General features: G+C 46.0%; 1 protein-coding gene across 3 annotated transcripts in view; it reads right to left on the bottom strand.

Annotated features, from left to right (window-relative positions):
- Window positions 1-19107, bottom strand: part of ZC3H7B (zinc finger CCCH-type containing 7B) — a 261601-nt gene extending 242494 nt beyond the window's left edge. Inside the window, exon 1 of one of the 3 annotated variants that reach the window (XR_013608872.1) lies at window positions 18884-19101. The gene's annotated coding sequence lies outside the window, so the exon portion shown is untranslated. Of the gene's footprint in view, window positions 1-18585; window positions 18836-18883 lie in introns of those variants that run through there. The other 2 variants (XM_078683046.1, XM_078683037.1) reach the window with 2 other exon arrangements.
- Between the last annotated feature and the right edge of the window lie 612 nt (window positions 19108-19719).

The raw sequence follows: 19719 nt of genomic DNA, 5'->3' as shown, positions 1-19719 counted from the left end.
CGTGTAGATACACAAATAAGCACCTCCGAGACCTAAGCAATTTTAGTTCTGGCCTTTGAGACATCTTTAGAAGTCTCAACAGACTACTCTCCCCCCTCCCCCCAAATTACATTACATAATGTACATACATGCTGGATATATGCCGTGTCTGAGGGGCCTTTTTGTCAGCATGCTTTACCAATTGTTCTGTTAAATTGTCATTCAGATTTTGCTTCCGCCCACCACAGCATGGGGCAAATGGGTCAGTCCACTTCATAAATTAGATGCCTTGACTTTGAGTGACAGCACAAAGCCTGCACACATTGTTCACATCAGCCTAAAAATAGTTCCCTTCTCTTCAGTTGCACAGCTCGTCCAAAGTGTTATGTTTTATTTCATATATTTTTTCTATTAAATGTAGCATACAAAATACAGTGAAAGCAATATTTATTTAGCCTGTGCTTCTTTTACAGGTTATGTACTAAAGTGTTCAAGTGATATTGTAAGATTGTAATATTAATAAAATGCAAGACCAAACTGAGGGGATTATTGTTTTAAAAAGATCACAAGCAAAACAGCAGTATCAGTGAATGTTTACTACATTTTAAACTGCTATTGCAGGCATAAAGCAGCTACATTTTGGTGACACCATATTTCCTTTATTTTCGGGCACCATATGCTTGCAAAAAAAGAAAAAAAGATTTTTATGAACCATTGCACTAGCTTACCAAGGCCAGACCCACCGGCTTTGACAATGCTGGTCTTGCTACTCAGTCCAAAAGATAAGGAATGTGCTGGCTTGTTTTACTCACAATCAAGAAAATATTTTTTAAATGAAAAATAAGGCTCAAGCGATACACAGGGTGCCACACAATCTTCCACCTGTATTGTGGAGATCAGTGACATCAGCAGCACATGAAAGCTGTCTGCTGTAGTTGCTACTTGAACAGTTGTTAGGTTTTAATGTGAAAAATTCTTCCCTTTGTGTACAGGATTTTTTAGCGGCAAAGTAAAACAGGCACTGGCAAAGCTAACAGATTTTGCCTATGTGAATTCTATTGGCTTTGTCAATTTTTTCCCATGCTGCGCAGCAGTAGAGGGGGCTTAAAGTAAAAAAAAACAAAAAAAAAAAAACTCGTACTCAGTCAACTCTAGCCACGTTCTAGCACTTTTTTTTTGTTTTACTTTGAATACAGCTTTCTGGTATTTTTAGAAAGAATGTGGTGACTGCAATGGTGTGTTGCTTGGGGGGGCAGCAGAGTATGACTATGCTGCAGGAAATAGCTGTGCTGCAGAGGATTATGTTGCTCTTCTGTTAAGACTGTATGATATAGCATATATAGCGGTCCTGCAATAGAAGATCTTTGTTATTACAGTGCATGAAGGGTTTGCTCAGTGTTTCAGGAAGCCTGTCTGCACAGACTAGCATGGTGTCTCTCCTAAAAAGTACTATGAGACCGTACTGTACCTCGGGCGCTTCGTGGTAACCGCGTCTCCTACGAACAACCATTTCACCGGCACTGACAGTAACACTATTGCCTCAGTCATAAGACTTTTCCATGACCACTGCTGGGCCACAACACTGGCAGCCCACAGCTGCCACAGAGAGAGGCGTCACTTCAGCCGAACTACAGCTGAACGGAATAAGGCAGGGACAGTGGCCATCTTGCTAAATCATCATTTGCAGAGCATTTAATGAAAATATTAACTCTATAATCAATTTAGCATCACTTTGTATAACCAATAACCATAATACAAATATTTATTTCATTTTATAGGTGTATGTATTTAAATACGGTCATATAAACTAGATTAAAACACATCAGTAATTTTAATTAAGGAATTGCGAAAAAGCGGACGAAGGCGGAAGACAGTTTTAAAGATCGTAGGGTGGGAGGATGACACAAGGGGGAAGGGGGGGGGGCACAGTACTGATACCATGGAGAGCGGGAGGACGGCAGGAGTGAAAGGGCAGAAAAGATAGAAGAGTACTTGCAGGAGCCTCCAGTGGAAGACCACTGCCCACCAGAGGCTGTACTTAGTCCAGGCTCCACAGCAGGCAAAGACTCAAAGCCAAGAAGGAAGACGGAGACAAGGAGGACACACTGACCAACAGGAAGAAAGGAAAACGAGAGTGATGTGGGTGCCAGCCAATGGTAACTAAAGGTAAGGATATGGGCAGGCTCCAGGCCCTCTTTATAATTTTTTTTGTTTTTAAATACATGAGATTTCACAAGCACAGAGCAAGAACTGTGCAGGCAAAACCTAACCAGCATTTACAATGCAACGGTTTCGCCTTTGTAAAAGTTAGAGCTATTGGCATTGTAAATGACAAATTTTTTATTTATATGTTGGTTTTGAAAACATAATTAAATGGCATTGTCATTTACAATGCCAATAGCTGGAAACAATTGTTTGTTAAGTCAGAGCAGGTGTGAATGACTCGCCCTGCCCAGGTATTTCCTCTATGTCTGTGTACGTTATACACGCGGCACTACAATTACCAGAATGCAGTGGGAATGGACAGTTCACACCTGTTGTGGTAAAAGGCTTCGGAGAGTGAAAACCCGACCCTGCTCCTGAAAAGCATTCAACAGCTCAGGGAGCGTGAGACCACATCTCAGGGAAAGTGTGGACTCAGCCCCCAAACAAGTGTCACCCACGTCCCAGAGAGAGTGTGAGACCCTTGCCAAGCAAGGCCGCGACCTTAGTACTGGGAGGGTGAGAAGCGAGCACTAGAACAGAAGTGACCACCTAGGGCAGTGTTCTTCAATCTGTGGGGCGCGCCCCCCTGGGGGGGGCGCGACACCTTCCCAGGGGGGGGCGCGTCCTCCACTGCAATCTGCCCTTGTTCCCTCCGTGCAAATCTTCTTAGAGGACCCCAGTATGGGGGAGGGAGGGGAGATCGATGGGGCAGGAGGTGCCCGTCCTTTTGTCTGGGTAACTCTCCCAGGAGGGGGTTAAGTCACGGAGCTGTTAGCTTCAGCTAAAGTGTGAGGCAAGGAGTCTCCTCTGCTAAAAACGAAAGCAAATAAACAGACACGCTTTCAGTTTTAGCAGAGGAGACCCCTCGCCTCCCACTGCAGCTGAAGCATTTCAGCTCTTTGAATTAACCCCCTCCTGGGAGAGTTAGCTCACAGAACGGAGACAAAGTTTCCAGAGTTCGAGTCTCGGCATTGAAGTTGAACAGCCTGTGATTCTGGGCAAATCACTTAATCCCCCGTGCCTAACAAAGAAAATGAATATGTCCTCATGTAATGCAACTGTTGCTATGTAAAGCGCTCTGATACCTGATTCAGGTCAAGTTCGCGCTATGTAAAACTCAGTAAAAAAACTAAAAGTAGGCTCTGGCCCAAGGCCCCAGCCTTTCAAAGGGGGTGGGAGTGTGTGTGGGGGGGAGGGGACCTTGAATCATTTTAAAACACAATGTTGTAAATAGCGTTTTTCAATCATTCATTTTCAATGTGTATAAGTCTATTACATACATTTTGCAGACAAAATGTGTTTATGCATCATGCGACATCCATATAAAAAGTTTATTTTAGATCAATACATGACCTCACATATGAGAAATAGAAGGGTGTGACAGATTATTTGCAGTAATATTAGTGAATTGCTGTTGTTACATACTGAAAACACACACCACTATCCCGGAATATCCGATGTACACACATTTAGTATTTGACCAAAGAAGGCATGAAAGAGCTGAGACTAGATCATAAAATCAAAGCTGGTCTGAACAGGGGCCCCAAAAATACATTTGGCCCACAGGCCACAAAATCCTTAAAACGCCTCTGAAAGTTTATTTTAAAATTACAGAGGCAGGCGCGCAAAATGCCAGTCAGCCATGTGTTTAAACAGCTTGCAAATTGCTAAATATAGTTATAAATAAGTATGTATTCATTTGTAATGTTAACGAGCTCCCGGTCCCCCCTCTTTTTGTTGATTCATTTGTAATGTGACTTTTTTATCTTTGCTCCCTTTTATCATCAGTCATTAATCATTCAGGCAGCCCTAGAAAACAAGTGGTGTTTTGAGCTGTGTAATAAGCCTCTGTCATTTCACCACACCCACCCACTCACAAACCTGCAGTTTACTAAACACTCTTATTGTTTTGAATGGTATTCGCTGAATATGCCCGGAATGTGCGCGTGGCGGTCGAGTCCAGAAATTTCTGTCAGGTGGTGGGGGGGCCCAACATCTAAAAAAATTCAGCTGGGGGGGCTCAACCTACAAAAGTTTGAAGACCTCTGACCTAGGGATTGTGAGACCCCCAACCCCCCTATCTGCGGCGTGGACGCAGCCCGAACAAGTGTCAACCTCGTCCCCGAGAGAGTGTGAGACCCCAGTCAAGCAAGGCCTCGACCTTAGCACTGGGGGGGGGTGAGAAGTGAGCACTAGAACAGGACTGGCCACCTAGGGAGAGGGAGACCCCCATCTGGAGAGGGTGAACGCAGCCCGAGCGAGAGACCCTCCAGCCCTGAGAGAGACTTTAGCGATGAGAACGTGAGACTGTTAGTCCCAGGGGAGTCCCGGAAGCTCATTTAAGGTGAGACCCGCACCATGGAAACGGCGTGGGCCCAGCCCTGAGGGAGGAAGACTATAGCCTCGGCGTTACATTACCACTGCAACTATAGCTACAGGCAGCCCTTAATTTGAGCCGGGCACGTAATCAACTCCTGCGCTTTTCATGAGCATCAGTTGAGGACACATTCATTTGTGGGAGGCGCTGGAAGATAAAGTGATTTGCCCAGAATAATAGGACATTGAGTCGAAGCCAAGACTCGAACCTGGTTCCCCAGCTGAGCAGCTCTGGCCTTTACGCTACATCCTCTACCAACTTTTATGGTTAATCGTTGATTCTGTTTTAGGCAGCACTAACAATTGAAATGGGCTGGTGTAAGCTGCCTCCTGGCGAGAGCCCTGGCACTTATGGGTTACAGTCGATTACCCACTTACTACAGGGGTGACCGCGCCAGCTCGCCGAGGTGATGGAAGCAGACAGATGTGAGGGTGCACGAGTCACAGCTGCTGCAGTGCTTGGAACTTCAGTGTTAGGAGGCGCTTTTCGCCTCTGACAGAGCGAGGAAAAGTAGCCGGGTCTGCAAAACAAAGCTATATAGACACACGGGCGCGAGGGCACACGTAGGAGTACGTCATAACCTGTAAGTCAATTTCGGACGTCTGGAACACACAGCTGCTTGTAAAACCCAAGGGGGGGGTGTTGAAAGGTAAACCGGGAGCTGAGAGTGAAGCGAAATCTGGAGTCGGTGGAAAGGAAGGGGTCAAATGGAAGGTGGACGAATACAGGAGTAAAGTGGGTGATGGGCGCATGAAGGGGTAAAGTGGGACATGGGTTAAAGTGGGAGTTTGAAGTAGGAAGGGGTAAAATGGAAGGTGGACGAATACAGGAGTAAAGTGGGTGATGGACGAATGAAGGGGTAAAATGGAAGGTAGGCGAATACAGGAGTCAAGTGCGTGATGGACGTATCAAGGGCTACAAAGGGAGCAGGGGGGAAGAAGGGTAAAAAATGACGGCGTGACTTTACAACAACTAACAGGAAAAAACGAGCACCTACGGGCACACGGACAGCAGGAGTGGGGGCGGGAACGGACAACGGGAGGGGATGCGGGAACGGGCACACGGACAGCGGGGGCGGAGGGGGCAGGAACGGGCACACGGACAGCGGGACATCGCGCAACCTACCCCTGCAAACAACACTTCCAAAATGGCAAAAACAAAGCTTAAAAAAAATTAAAAAAAACACTGCCCACCGCCCCATGACGTGGGCAAAAGCCTGAAATTCTCGGGAACGCCCACGAATCTGCTCCGGCATTGACGACAGATCTCTGTTCCAATGGCTAGCCTCCATTTATGGAGCTAGCCAATGGAACAGAGGGGCGGGACAACACACACATACTGTAGACATAAGATTTCGCCTGCGCGAAAAGCTGCGCAGTGCGCAGCTTTCGACAGGCGAAACCTAAAAATGGGTGATCTGTGGTTTGAACATTAAAAAAACATGTTTCCGTTGTACCCATTTAAAAAAACGTTACGAAAGAGAATTTGATTTCCCCCCCCACTTAGGGCCTAATCACGAGGGACCCATCAAATACGCATTCATACTGTGCCCCTGCTAATTTCAATTAGTATGAAGTGCACAAATTACCAGGTGCACATGATTCAGAGATTCACACCTCAGGCTGGGGAATAATACACAAATGGCGCACGTTATTGTCCGCTCCAAGAGGCGTAACTTGATGCCCCAATTTGCAGCAGGACTCCCTAGAGCAGGAAATACTGCCAATATTCATCTACAATGTAATCCCCTTTTAGGTGAAATGGGTGCACCCAAATCTAGATTGCAGGCTTCATTGTGATTAGGACCTTAGAACTTCTTTTCAGTCCAAGCTTTCAAAAATAGAGAGTAAAATCCTCCCATCTCAAAACCCTATCTGGTGCCTTGTGTTGAACTGAATTGAAATATTTATTGCACAATTACCTTAAAGCATTCCAAAAAGATATCAATACATTTGCGACATAACTGAGATAGACATCAAACATTTCTAATTCTTATTTAAAGCAGAAATGAGCTGATTCTGTTCAATTGGTGTCTTGCAGTTAACACCACAAAATGCCCAATGGATCAAAGTATGGTCCATGGCTCTTGTACCACTCCACGCTGACCCCTCTTACAGAATCCAAAGTTCCCCCTTATTAGGCAGCCCAAAATGTCACCTCATACAGGCCACAAAACGACAGTCAGACGTAACTAATAAGCCCCTTACAAAAATACGCCGTAAGGCCCCCAAAATAAGACAGTAAGCTACCACTTAAGACTCCAGCCCCAAAAATGCACATAAAATTCCCCTAAAAACGCTCATAAAGACCCCGAACAAACCCATTAGATCACAAAATAACTCTGTACCACTAACCGATGATGGGGAAGTCAGTTGTAGCGAGTGTGCCTGTGAAAGTGAATGGAGAATTAACGAATTTTGCAGGGTGAATTGGCTTTAAAAATAAAGGTGACTGTACTGAAACCTACTGGGGCGTTGTGTTTGTTAGGAGTGTGAATGTAGGTGTAAAAAGGGACACACCAGTCAAATGAGGGCAAATTGGCTATAAGCACCACGTTACACCAAAATGCCCTTGCATGTAGTTCCAAAATGCTTCTCAAACAAGACCCTGAAATAATCTCTTCAAAACATCCCACCAAGACCACCATACAGAGCCCTCAGATACTCTAAGGGGGTTGGGAGCCCAAACATCCAACCAATTAGGAACTACAGGACCATTGCTAGTTGGCCTGATATCGCAATGAGGGAACGGATATCAAGACATGGAAGACCCTAACTGTGAGGTCCAGTGTGTGGTTCAGGTTACAGATAGCACTGTGCACAGAAAACATGTTTAGAGTCATTGTAGCATGATAAGGAGTTCATGCATGACGCATATAACAAAGGGAACTTATCTCAGGAGATGTGGGACCCCCAGATATCAAGATCGTACGAGCACTCAGATATTATGTTAGGGGATTTCAGACATCATGACAGGGAGACCTCCAAAATCATGACAGGGAGCCCTCAGATATCACAACAAAAGGATCCTCAGATATCACGCGATCAAACACTGTGACTAGGAGCTTTCAGATATCTCAACAGAGGAACCCACACAGCATAAAAATCGGGCCCCTGAGCTCTGAGGACGGGAGTAAAGGGCTCACATATGATGATGTGTAGACAAGTATAACAAGGGGGCTCTCCCGTATCATGACCTGGAACTCAGAAATCCTAAAGAGAGCCCTCAAACAGTATGACAGTAGGAGGGTGTTGTAATTACGCTCATACACTCCAGTAAATTCCATAGTCTTTAAACAACCCCATGAAAAACAGGCATCCTTATCTCCTCTACCACTCTAAACCTACTGCCCCAAATCATTCCCATTTCAAAGCATACATTCTGCATATAATCTACTACAAACTTACAATATCTTTAGGTAGAACTATAAAGAGACTTTAAGGGGTATGAATTAACCCAAAGACTATATGGGGCTCTCAGATATTCTGATATCCTCACAAGGGACATGTTACATATTTTAATATAACAGGGAGATGAGAAAGACTTTTAGACACAATAAACAGTCGGGAAGCTGAAGCTCGGGACGGAGCTATCAACAGTATGACCTACTCGGTCTGGATTCGGAGCTCGTTGGAACTGATGGAGCATAGACGTTACCTGGCATCTATCTTTACCAATTCCTACCGGAAAAATCATTTACAACACTTTTTACTGGATGAGACATGTTAACCTATTTAGTCGAAAACATGAGTTCACATACTGCATCATAAAAGCATGCAGAGTTTTAGACAATGGTGATACAAAAATGTAAACAAAGTGAGAAAAATAAGATGTTCATGCTAATGCATTTGCGTGTTGTAAGAAAGATGAAAAATAAAAATAATAGAGAGTTTTCGTGAATAACAATTTTCAAATGAGCATTAAAATGAACGCATAGTAGTACTAGAGAAATGTAGAAAATGCTTTCTACAAAGAAAACTGACATACAATGATCATGGGCTTCTTATAACACATGAAAAATAATAAATGCACTGAAAAGTGTCACATTGAAAATTATGCTTGAATGGTGCCAATAATGACTATAAATAAAAAAAAAATAGTAGTGCTTAATACGGACATGTATTTCATGAAGACAAATATAACTGAATTAACGAAGAAAATTAAATGCAATTGCAAAAGTATGATCTTCAATAATATTAACAAGACAGTGGTTCAACTATTTTTCCATGTAGGCCTCAAAGCTTTCTTTTCCTAATGTAAAATCATGTGAGGCAGTCACCTTAGCCCTATGAGAACTTTCTGTATTTTTTTAAAAATCTTTTTATTAATGCACATAAAAGAAATCATAAAACACATACATTAAATACACTGGGTGACATCTCACACGCATAACATATACATACGTCCTCCTGATCAAAAAATACAGCAGAATTAACAACATATGGATTCAGGGGTCCTCCGACATTACTGGATCATCCGGTTCAGCGGGAGGAGCGCATATATCACCCCTATATGTATTCCAGGGCCCCCAGATCTTGCCCCATTTCTTGGGTCTCCCCCTGGCCACATACACCGCCTGTTCTCTAAACATGCACCAATCCAAGTCTTCCATCCATTTCCCAACAGTAGGCGGCTGATTCGCCCCCCACAATTGAGCGATATTACGCTTGGCAATACCGCATGCCAACGTGGCCCACACCTTCCCATGGGACGAGAGGTCAGTTGGGTCCTAAACATTCAGGAGGCACCGCCGTGCCTCCAGCTCAAAGCTCACTCCCCATACCTCACGTACCTTGGCGTGAATAGCAGACCAGTACCCCCGAATGAGAGCACAATCCCAAAACATATGAAAGAATCCTCTCTTGCACGCATCACTTGCAGCCAAACCCATTCTCACCATCCGTGGGCCAGTCACATAGCAGCAGCGGAGGGTCTTCAATTGAACCAGACGGAGCCTCATTTGAATTGCAACGACCCTCGGAGAGGCCACGGCATCCCTCCAGTCCTCATCATCTAGGATCAGAGCATCAGCTGTCCCCTGTTCTCTAAGTACCATAAGAGGATCCTCAGTGTGATTAACTCCTTTTTTATAAATCAAGGAGATCGTCTTCGTGGGAAGATGACCATCCAACACTCGATCCTCCAACGGGGAAGCCTCTGGGAGCGTCGTTTCCCGGGGAATACTAGCAAGCAGCGCATGCCTGATCTGGAGGTAATGAAACTTCTCACTCCCTTGCAATTGATATCGTTCCTGCAAAGTTTCAAACGGGAGGATGCCATCCCTACCCCAGAGATCTCCTCCCCCGGAAATCCCTTTGAGGTCCCATTTGTCAAAGCCCTTGGACTTCCATAAGCTGCCCAGGCGTTCAGAATTCCAAAGAGGTGTAGCCAGTGTGATCTTCCCCTCCCATTTAAGGGAGCGGTTCGCCTCGTGCCAGACCTGAACAGCGACCCCCGCTGGCCCCACCAGGGGAAAACGTCCACGCCTCGCGTATAGTGCCCTAGTAAATTCCCCCCAGGAACCTGACCGCGGTCCATGACATATCCGGGATCCAACGGCGAGCCATAAAATGGCCGGAATAACCGCCGCCAATTGTGACGCCCAATAATATTTACGGATATTAGGCAGGCCGATCCCCCGTCATACCACGGCAGCATCAATTTCGCGAACGCAATTCTAGGCCTGCCGTCCCAAAGAAGCTGTCTCTGGAGAGACTCAACCTCTCTGAAATACGACGGAGGAATCGGGTCCATGGAGTTCTGGGGCGCGTATAGGAAACGAGGAAGAGCCATCATTTTTAACAGAACGGCACGACCAAAAAGAGAGAGCTGAAGCGATTTCCAACGAGCCACATCGCGTCTAAGTCGGACCAGGGGCGGCAACAGGTTATTGGAGTATCTGCTCTGAGGGTCCAAGGATATAAAAATACCAAGATATTTGAATTCCTCCGTTTCCAGTTTAACCGGGCAACTCGGAGGAACCTCCGGGGGATCGCCACTCAAAACAAAAAGACCGACTTCTTCCAGTTAATGGCGAAGCCTGAGTATCTTCCAAACACCCCCAAAACGTCTAAAAACGCAATAAGCGAAGTCCGAGGAGAGGTCAGATACAACAAAATATCATCCGCATAAAGCGATATCTTGCCCTCCCAGTCGAGTGTCCATCAGAGCCCCCTAATTGACCTGTCCCAACGGACCCAAGCCGCGAGCGGCTCGAGCGCCAACGCAAATAACAGCGGGGAAAGAGGACATCCCTGTCTGGTGCCCCTCCCCAACTCAAAGTTAGCCGATCTATGGTTATTGACAACTACTCGGGCCAGCGGACAGGAGTATAAAAGGCGGACCCAAGAAACAAACTCCGAGCCTATGCCCATCATGCCCAGAACGGCAAAAAGATAGGGCCATTCCACTCTATCAAATGCCATGGTGGCATCCAAGGATAACAAAATCGTTGGCTCGTGTATTTGTGATGCCCCTCCAAGAACCCCATGCAGCCTGCACAAATTAAGAGACGTATTCCGGCGGGGCATAAAACCTGACTGATCTGGGTGAACCAGTGTCGTAATGACCTTTACCAGGTGAGTCGCCAACAGTTTTGCCAAGACTTTTGGTTCGGCATTTAACAAGGAGATCAGGCGGTAGGAGGAACACTCGGTCTTCGGCTTACCTTCCTTATGCAAGACTATGATGTTTGCAACCCGCTGATCATACGGAAGCAGACCCCTCTCCCTACTCTCCACAAACATGTCCCTGACAAAAGGAGCCAACTTATTCGCGTTTACTTTGTAGAGCTCAACAGGGAGCCCATTAGGGCCAGATGCCTTACCAGAACGAACCCCTCTCATCACCTGCGCCACTTCATCATTTGTAAGGGGAGAGTCAAGGAACTCCCGGTCCTCATCCGAGAGAGTGGGCATCGGGATGTCGCGGATCAAGTCCGAATTCTCGGACTCCGGGTATTTACATTCAGCCGCATACACCTCCTAATAATAGCCAGCAAACGCATGAACAATCTCCTGCGGGTTCGTAATTTTATCTGATCCAGCGGGCTGTAGCACCGGAACCAACCACGACGCCCACTACCCTCTCTCCAACCAGGCAATCAGCTTCCCGGCCTTGTCCCCTTGTTCGTACACCCTACTCTGTGTATCTGACAGTTGTGACTTAGCGTTATCTCGGGCCAGGCTCCGGTACTCATCCTTAAGGAGGCTCAGACGATGTAGCCCCTCTGGCGTGGAAGCACGCAACACCTCCCGCTCTAGCGCAAACAACTCTGATTCCACCCTGTCAATCTCAGCGCGCTCCTCCTTCTTCTTACTGGAAATATACGATAGCAGTTCCCCTCTAAGGACAGTTTTATATGCTTCCCATAGGGAACACTTGGAGTCCACCGAGTCTACGTTCTCTCGAAAATATCTGTCAGACACACGCACAATCTCCTTTTTTGCCACTGGGTCGCGGAACCTCCAAGCGCTGATAGGTGCAACCCGGGCCACATCACGCCCGCCAAGGTCTAAACTGATGCAAATAGGTGAGTGATCCGATACCCCCCTAACCAAGTGTCGCACCTCCTGAAGCCACGCAGCCTGAGCCACAGGCACCAGTACGTAATCTATCCTGGAAAGGGACTTGTGTGCCACCGAGACGTGCGTGTATTGAGAATCACGGGGGTTCCTAAGCCTCCACCCATCAACCAGACCAGTAGTGTCCACAAAATCAGCCAACCACCTCCGGGACGGCAACAACTCCCGAGCCGGGCATCTATCAACATACCCATCAATTACTGCGTTGAAGTCACCACCAACAATCAACACCCCAACAGGCAACGTCAAAAAGATCTTGCACAGATCGTGAAATGTATCAGTCTGAAGGGCCGGAGGGACATAAACAGACAGAAAAGTTACAATTCTCCCCTCCCACAAGCCCGAAATGCCAGCATATCTACCCCTATTATCAGTCCATGTGGCCTGTATGGCCAGCGGGAAGGAGTTTTTAATCAAAATCCCGACCTCTCTCGACCCAGTCGTAAAACCAGCATGTGCAGCCAACTTATAGCCCCCTCTGTGGAGAGCCATGCATCTCTTTCCCATAAGGTGAGTTTCCTGCAATAACACCACATCTGGGGAGTGTCTCCGGATCAATTGGCCAACCATACCCCTCTTAATCTTGTCCCCCAATCCATTCACATTCCAACTCAATACGGAGATCCCCACCATCCCTTTAACGGAGGACATAGCCATTCCAAGAAAGAACAGGACAGCATGTTGACACCCAGTGTAAAAAAAAATTCATACAATAAAACAAAATACAATGAAACGCAAATCCACCCACAGCGTGTACTTCACTAGAGTGCGACTGTGGAGGGCGGGAAAGATAGGCTCCCCTGAGTGTCTCCGATATGGGACACATGAGGGTACGCTTTTACACACAGTCTGGGATTGTCCTGCGCTGCGTAGATTTTGGAGGGGTGTGTTCTCCTGTTTGTCAGAGGTGTTGGCCTGGGAGCTTCTGGTGAGGTAACAGGGACCCCCTGAAAGGGATAAATTTCCTGGGTCAGGGTTAAGCAAACATATGCAAAGGTAAAAGCCCAGGCCAAAAATATAAAGTCTGACAAAAACAGGAAAAAGGACACACCATAAGGAGAAGAAGGACTCAAGGAGAAAAATTATATGATAAAGTACAAAATTTAATTACATTAATAAAAAATTGAAATGAATATATTCATTGATACACATAATCATAAAATGAAGGATAAAAAAGTGATTTTCATAAAGTAAGTTATTCCTACTAAGAAATATGCATAGGTCACAAGGAAGTTATTAACATAATGATAATGCCCAGACAATCTTGAGGATGCTGATTTCTATCAGGCCTGGGAGCTTCCGTACACACCGAGACTGGCATTGTTGCATGTGCTGGAGAATGTTGGGGGCAATAGGTATGAGCGCCACCTGCTTCTGCTGGGCCTCACGCTGGCGAAGAGGGATATAGCCAGGGCTTGGAAGGTGGCTCAGGCTCCGCCGCTGGCTGCCTGGCGTTCTGGGATGGACTTCTGCATGGGACTTGAGCTGCCAATAATTCTTGCTAGGGGATGCCCCCGTAAACATTTTAAAATTTGGAAACTATGGGCGGACTATAGGGGATTGGAGCTGGACCCGCCGCCAGACGAGGCATCCACTGTACCTCTTTGAATTGGGATGATGATAGTAATCTGTGGGGTGCTGGACAGACTCAGTGTGCTATTTTGGCTATGTAACTACTCTGTTGGGACGGCATAAACGCAATCGGGGGGTGGTGGGGTTGGGGGTTGTTTGTTGGTATAAAAGTCTACGGCCTTATTGTATTTCCATTGATGTGTGCTGCAGTCTCTGGGTTACGGAGCTATGCGAAATCTGTGACCTGTGACAAATAAAATCTGTTTTCAAAAAAAGAAATAGACAACAGGAGTATAAACCGTAGACCAGATTGAGATCTGGGTGTACATGTGTAAAGAGCAGCAATATCTCAATTGGATTTACTTCTAGTAACAGAAACGTTTGTATGTACAGTACATTACATAAGATCTGAACAAAGAAGAAAGAGAGACTCGGATTTTTAGTTGATTTGGAAGTGCATATAGCATCATATATTTAAAGACATATTTACGCAAAAACAGTCAAAAAGCAGTTTATGGTATCAGCACTAGAGGCATATAATGCATTTGGCAACCCAAGGAGGCTTTGTGAGCTACGTGATAGTGAGACAAACAGTGACGGCTTAAGTGACATGTGGGTGAAAAACAGCAAAGGACGCAAAATAACGAAAAAGAAAAATACAATATATACAGAGTTGTTGGTTCCTCCTTAGTGAATGGGTATTTACAATTAGTTTGGGAACCAAAGGAAGTACTGCGCCATGAGTCGCACTATATTGTGGTCGACGGCGTTTCGATCCTAATGATTAAGGATCTTCATCAGGACCAGGTTGCCGATTGATGGTGGTGTGGGGCAGAGGTGCTAAGTAGATGAACGGGTCCCCGTTCTGATTCGGAATCTGAAGTGAGATGAATAGGGTCTTGATAGAGGCACAATAACGGAGCCCCGTTAAGGCCGAAAATTGCCACAATGTGGAGGTGGTCGACGGGGTGTGCGGCAGTAGGAGTCAATGAATGGACACGTCGGCAGAGTCGTGATAATTTTTTTTTCACCCACATGTCACTTACGCCGTCACTGTTTGTCTAACTATCACGTAGCGCACAAAGCCCCCTTGGGTTGCCAAATGCATTATATGCCTCTAGTGCCGATACAATAAACTGCTTTTTGACTGTTTTTGCGTAAATAGGTCTTTAAATATATGATGCTATATGCACTTCCAAATCAACTAAATATCCGAGTCTCTCTTTCTTCTTTGTTCAGATCTTTTGTAATGTCCTGTACATACAAATGTTTCTGTTACTAAAAGTAAATCCAATTGAGATATTGTTGCTCTTTACACTTACATCCCATGTAAACAATATACATTGACAATAAATCATTTATGTGTAAATCAATGTACAGAACACTACATATGGCTCTGAGGGTAACAAGATGTAGTAGCCGCTTGTCCTTCATAGATCACTGTGTAATATTACAAGGATTACAGTTTATAAACAGCAAATAATAAAAGGATCACTGTGTTAAAAGTTGTAACCCATTTACCCATTTAAATAAAATAATAAAAACCTAACATCTGTGTGTTACGTAATGTGCTTTGCATGAGACATATTAACCCTCTATGCTACTTTGATTAAAAACCGAGAATAGACAAAAAACAGGTATCTCCAGTAAATAAATTACCCTCCAAAGTTATCTTACCATTATTAACATTCCCTGAGATTTAGTTGGCATACAAAGATCTCTGCAGCAGGTGTTAACCCAAAAAGATATTTTAAAATGGAGACTTTGCAACCAATTAAAGCAAAAGAGATTTACTGTAATGTTTCTCCTTATTGCCAATTTCTTTGTGGCAGGGTTTTAAAAAATAAATGCTTAAGTTGAGGCCCAGATTTTGCTTCAGGGCTGGGTCCTTTTTTTGGCACAACTCCAAGGCAAAATCTAATTTGTTAAATATTGTAATGCGCTCAAATGTAATCATGATAGACCTGCTAAACATATGTGTGATGTCTTAATATTGGACGTCACTTCTTGTGATGTCACTTCCTGTGATACCAGGTGTAATGTCACACACGGATGTCACGTGCCATGATGTCTCTTGCATACTGCCTAACTTAGTTTGTCCCTCCACTTCTTGTTTTAGGACTCGAGCCCTGCATAAAAGCATTCAAAATGCCCCCAAGCTAGACCCGCTTCTACAAGGGGCAGGAGGTCGGGTGTCTTACACCCATCGAGACAATAATTTAAATAAACAAGCACTGGCACTAACAATAGAGCTTGCCTATGTGAGAGCTATTGGCTTTGGCAAGGTTGTACACCAGTGTGGCTGCAGTTCAGCATGGCTAAACGTTAGTGGCGTTGGTTAGATTGGGGAAGATTGGCGTGAGTGGGGCTAAAGTGAGGTAGCATGGATTGGAGTGGGGTAGATTGGAGTGAAGTAATTTGGAATGAGGTAGGTTGGAGTAGGGTAGATTGAATAGGGGTAGATTGAGGTGAAGTGGGGTAGATTGGTGGTGTAGTGGCGTAGACAGGGGTGGAGAAGAATAAGATACATTAGAGGGGGTAGAGCTGAGTGCAATATATTGGGGTAGACTGGGGAAGAGTGTGGTGGATTGGGGTAGATGAAAGTGAATTGGTGTGGCTTAGAGTGGGGTAGATTGGATTGGAGTGGTGTAGAGAGGAGTAGGGTAGTTTGGAGTGGATTATAGTAGGGTAGAATGGAATGGAGTAGGGATAGTGGAAATTTGGAGTGGAATGGATTGGATGAGGTACATTAAAGTGGAGTCGTTTGGGGTAGGGTAGATTGGAGTAGGGTTGAATGGGTTAGACTGGACTTGAGTGGTGTGTGGTAGATTAGAGTGGGGTGGGTTAGATTGGGTAGAGTAGAATGGAGTGTGGCAGATTGGAGTGGGGTATATTGGAGTGAGGCAGAGTGGAGTTGGGTAGATTGGAGTTGAGTCAAGATTAGAATTGAGTGATATAGATTGGGGAAGAGTTTAGTAGGTTAGGGTACATTTGGTGGATTAGAGTAGGGAGATTGGAATGGAGTGGGGTAGATTGAAGGTGGATGATTGAAGTGGGGTAGTTTGGAGTGGGGTGGATTGGAGTTGGGTAGAGAGGGTGGGGTAGATTGGAGTGGGGGTAGAAAGGGTTAGATTGGAGTGGAGTAGATTTGAGGAGTGTGGTACATTGGAGTGGAGTGCGGATGACTGGGTGAATTGGAGTTTGGTAGAGTGGAGTGGGGTGAATAGGGAGGAGTTGGATAGATTACTGTGAAGTTTGGAGTTCAGTGGGGTAAATAGGACTAGGATAGATTGGAGTAGTGTGGAGTGGGTTGAATTGCGGTACATTAGAGTCGGAGGATTGGGGTAGTTTGGAATGGGGTGGGGTTGATTGGGGTAGAGTGGGGTGGGGTAGATTGGAGTGGTGTAGATTAAGGTGAGAGCGGTAGATTGAGTTAGAGTGGATTGGCATGAAGTAGACTAGATCATAGTGGGGTTGACTCGAGTGGAAAGGGGTAGAGTGGGGTAGATTGGGTGGAGTAGGTTGGGGTAGATTGTAGCGAAGTGGAGTGGGGTATATTGGGATACAGTGGTTTGGAGTGCGATGGAGTGGGGTAGATTGGAGCGTGGAAGAGTGGTGTCGAGTGAAATGTTGTGTTGCGGACTAAGTGCTGTGGAGTTTAGCCGCGTGCCGTACAGTGCCTTAGCATGGAACGGGCATAGAGTTGAGTGACATGCCATAGAGTGGCGTACAGTGGAAGGTAGTGGAGTGTCGTAGTAGAGCACTACTGCTAGAGACAACACATTGATGTGTGGAGTGGAGTGGCATGTTGTGTTGCGTCGTGGACCAAGTGCTGTGGAGTTTAACCGCGTGCCATACAATGCCTTAGAATGTAATGGGCATAGAGTTGAGTGGTATGCCATAGCATGGCGTCCAGTGGAAGGACATTGAATTGAGTGGCGCAGTACTACTGCTACAGACAACACATTTTCAATTGAAAGACCATTACATTTGCACAGAAATATGGTTTTACTGCACACAAATGATCATTTATGCAAATGTCATCACCCAGTGTGCTGATGTGTTTTGATCGTATTCAAACATTTGTTTCCACTACACTTCAGAATTACAAAACAAAATGCTTCATTTGTACTAATTCAGATATATTCTGAAGCATCAGCACAGTTCATTATTTTGTTGCTGTTGTGTGGTAGATAAAAAAAACACAGAATCCTACAACCTCTCCCCTTACACGGAAACCCAGCAGAACTGTCACAAGTTCTCTCACTTTGAAGTCAGAGGAAGAAATGTAAACAACATGCCCTCTCAGACGACAGCTTGACATTTGACCTCTGTCTTTAAACGCACAGCAAATGTGATAAGAAAAGAACAAGATTTAAAGGTGTGTTCACAGACAGCGACTCAGTGGAAGAAAACAGTAAACTAGGTTTGAGCAAGGGGACGGACGAACTCAAGCTGGACAGCCTAAAACAAATAATGCCAGCAAATAGCCAGAAAACGCGAGTTGCAAACCACAAAGCCAATGATCAGCAATGGACAGAATGCATTCGCAGGTCACCTTTCTGAATGTCCCCAAGATGTCTTTAGCAAACCAGACAGCTGACTGCCTTGTAGGCTTCGACCTAAAGAGGAGATTGCAGAGCGTGCCCCGGGAGGCTGCGGCCTCCACATCCCCGAGCTCTCGTAGCGCCTAGGGCCAAATCTCGCTCCACCGCCGTCGCGGAGAAGCGGGGACTGACACCGGCACTGCCCCCTGCTCCCTAACTCTGCAAATGCTGAAATGTTGGAGCTAAAAGAATGATATGTGAGGGCTGGCACGAGAGACACGTGTTCAAATCATGTTTACGTCTAGGTTCAAGTGAGGTATACCTGATGGTTAAGATGAGGGACACGTGAGGGTTCAGATGAGGGACACCGTGGATAAAAACAGAGCCATGGAAACAGGCAGGTTGAAAGAAACCTCAGCTCTGAAATGAGAGACCCTGGATGTGCACAAATAATTCCCTGACTCTGCCCACTCTCGATTTCCGAGAGGGGGAGCAGGCCCTGCAGCCCTTCTTTCAATGAGTGGCACTCTGCATGCTGCTCTGCACCCAGCACCCCCTGCTTCCTGTGTCCCTGGCACCAGGCCCCTCCCTCTTCCTGGTCTGAGGGCCTATGCACTCACCCTCCTGCTGCAGCGAGAAGCCGCAGGATCTGCGCGAGATCAGGAGCCGGGAAGCATGTCCAGGAGGTGACGGCGGCGGCCGGCCTCAGAGCGCTTCTGCCAGTCTGTCTGTCTGCTGCGCCTCTCTTCCTGTCTGTCTGTGATGACTGCCAATCACTGGCCCGTTGCTTTCGCTTCCAGGTCTCAGGCGATGGAGGCAGAGCCGAGGCAGTGTCAGAGCTCTCGGCTCCGCCTCCTGGAGATACCTCTCCATCCCTAGTCCCTCCTTTTCTGACTCCGTAGCACCGCCTGACATCCCAGCCCCGCCTTCTCTATCTCAGCCCCTCCTTCTGTACCGCCCCTGCTCCTTACTGTTATCTTCCAGCTATGAAGTCTCTTCTTCTCAGCTCAAACTCACTTCCGGGCTCCACCTTTTCCTCCTCTTTTAAACTTGTGTGCCAAACAGATATACTCTGACTCTTAGCCGGTCTAACTCCGCCTCCCAGTTTCCCTTTCTGAACTCCTAGCTCAACTCCACCTTTGCATTTCAGCTCCCACCATTGCCTCCCAGCTGAAATTCTTAGACACCCCACACCTTCTCTGCTTCACAGCCCCGCCACATCCTATTCGTCCTATCTTCAAGTAAAAAATCTAGCTAGTCTGTTAATAAGTTTCAATTCTGTGGAGGACAGGGAGGCAAGTGTTATGCTTCTTAGCTGCTAACACAACAGCCAATGAAAGACGGGCTGATCACAAACTATACTTCCCATCAAAGAAGAGGTTTTCCGAGCACTCAAAAAATCCAGAGTTGAGGTCCTGGTTTCAACACCTTTAGTTATCCATTAGTCCATTTTCCC

This window comes from Lissotriton helveticus, chromosome 1_1 (assembly GCF_964261635.1).
Source record: "Lissotriton helveticus chromosome 1_1, aLisHel1.1, whole genome shotgun sequence".
Classification (NCBI taxonomy): Eukaryota; Metazoa; Chordata; class Amphibia; order Caudata; family Salamandridae; genus Lissotriton; species Lissotriton helveticus.
This window is presented reverse-complemented; position numbering and strand designations above follow the sequence as displayed.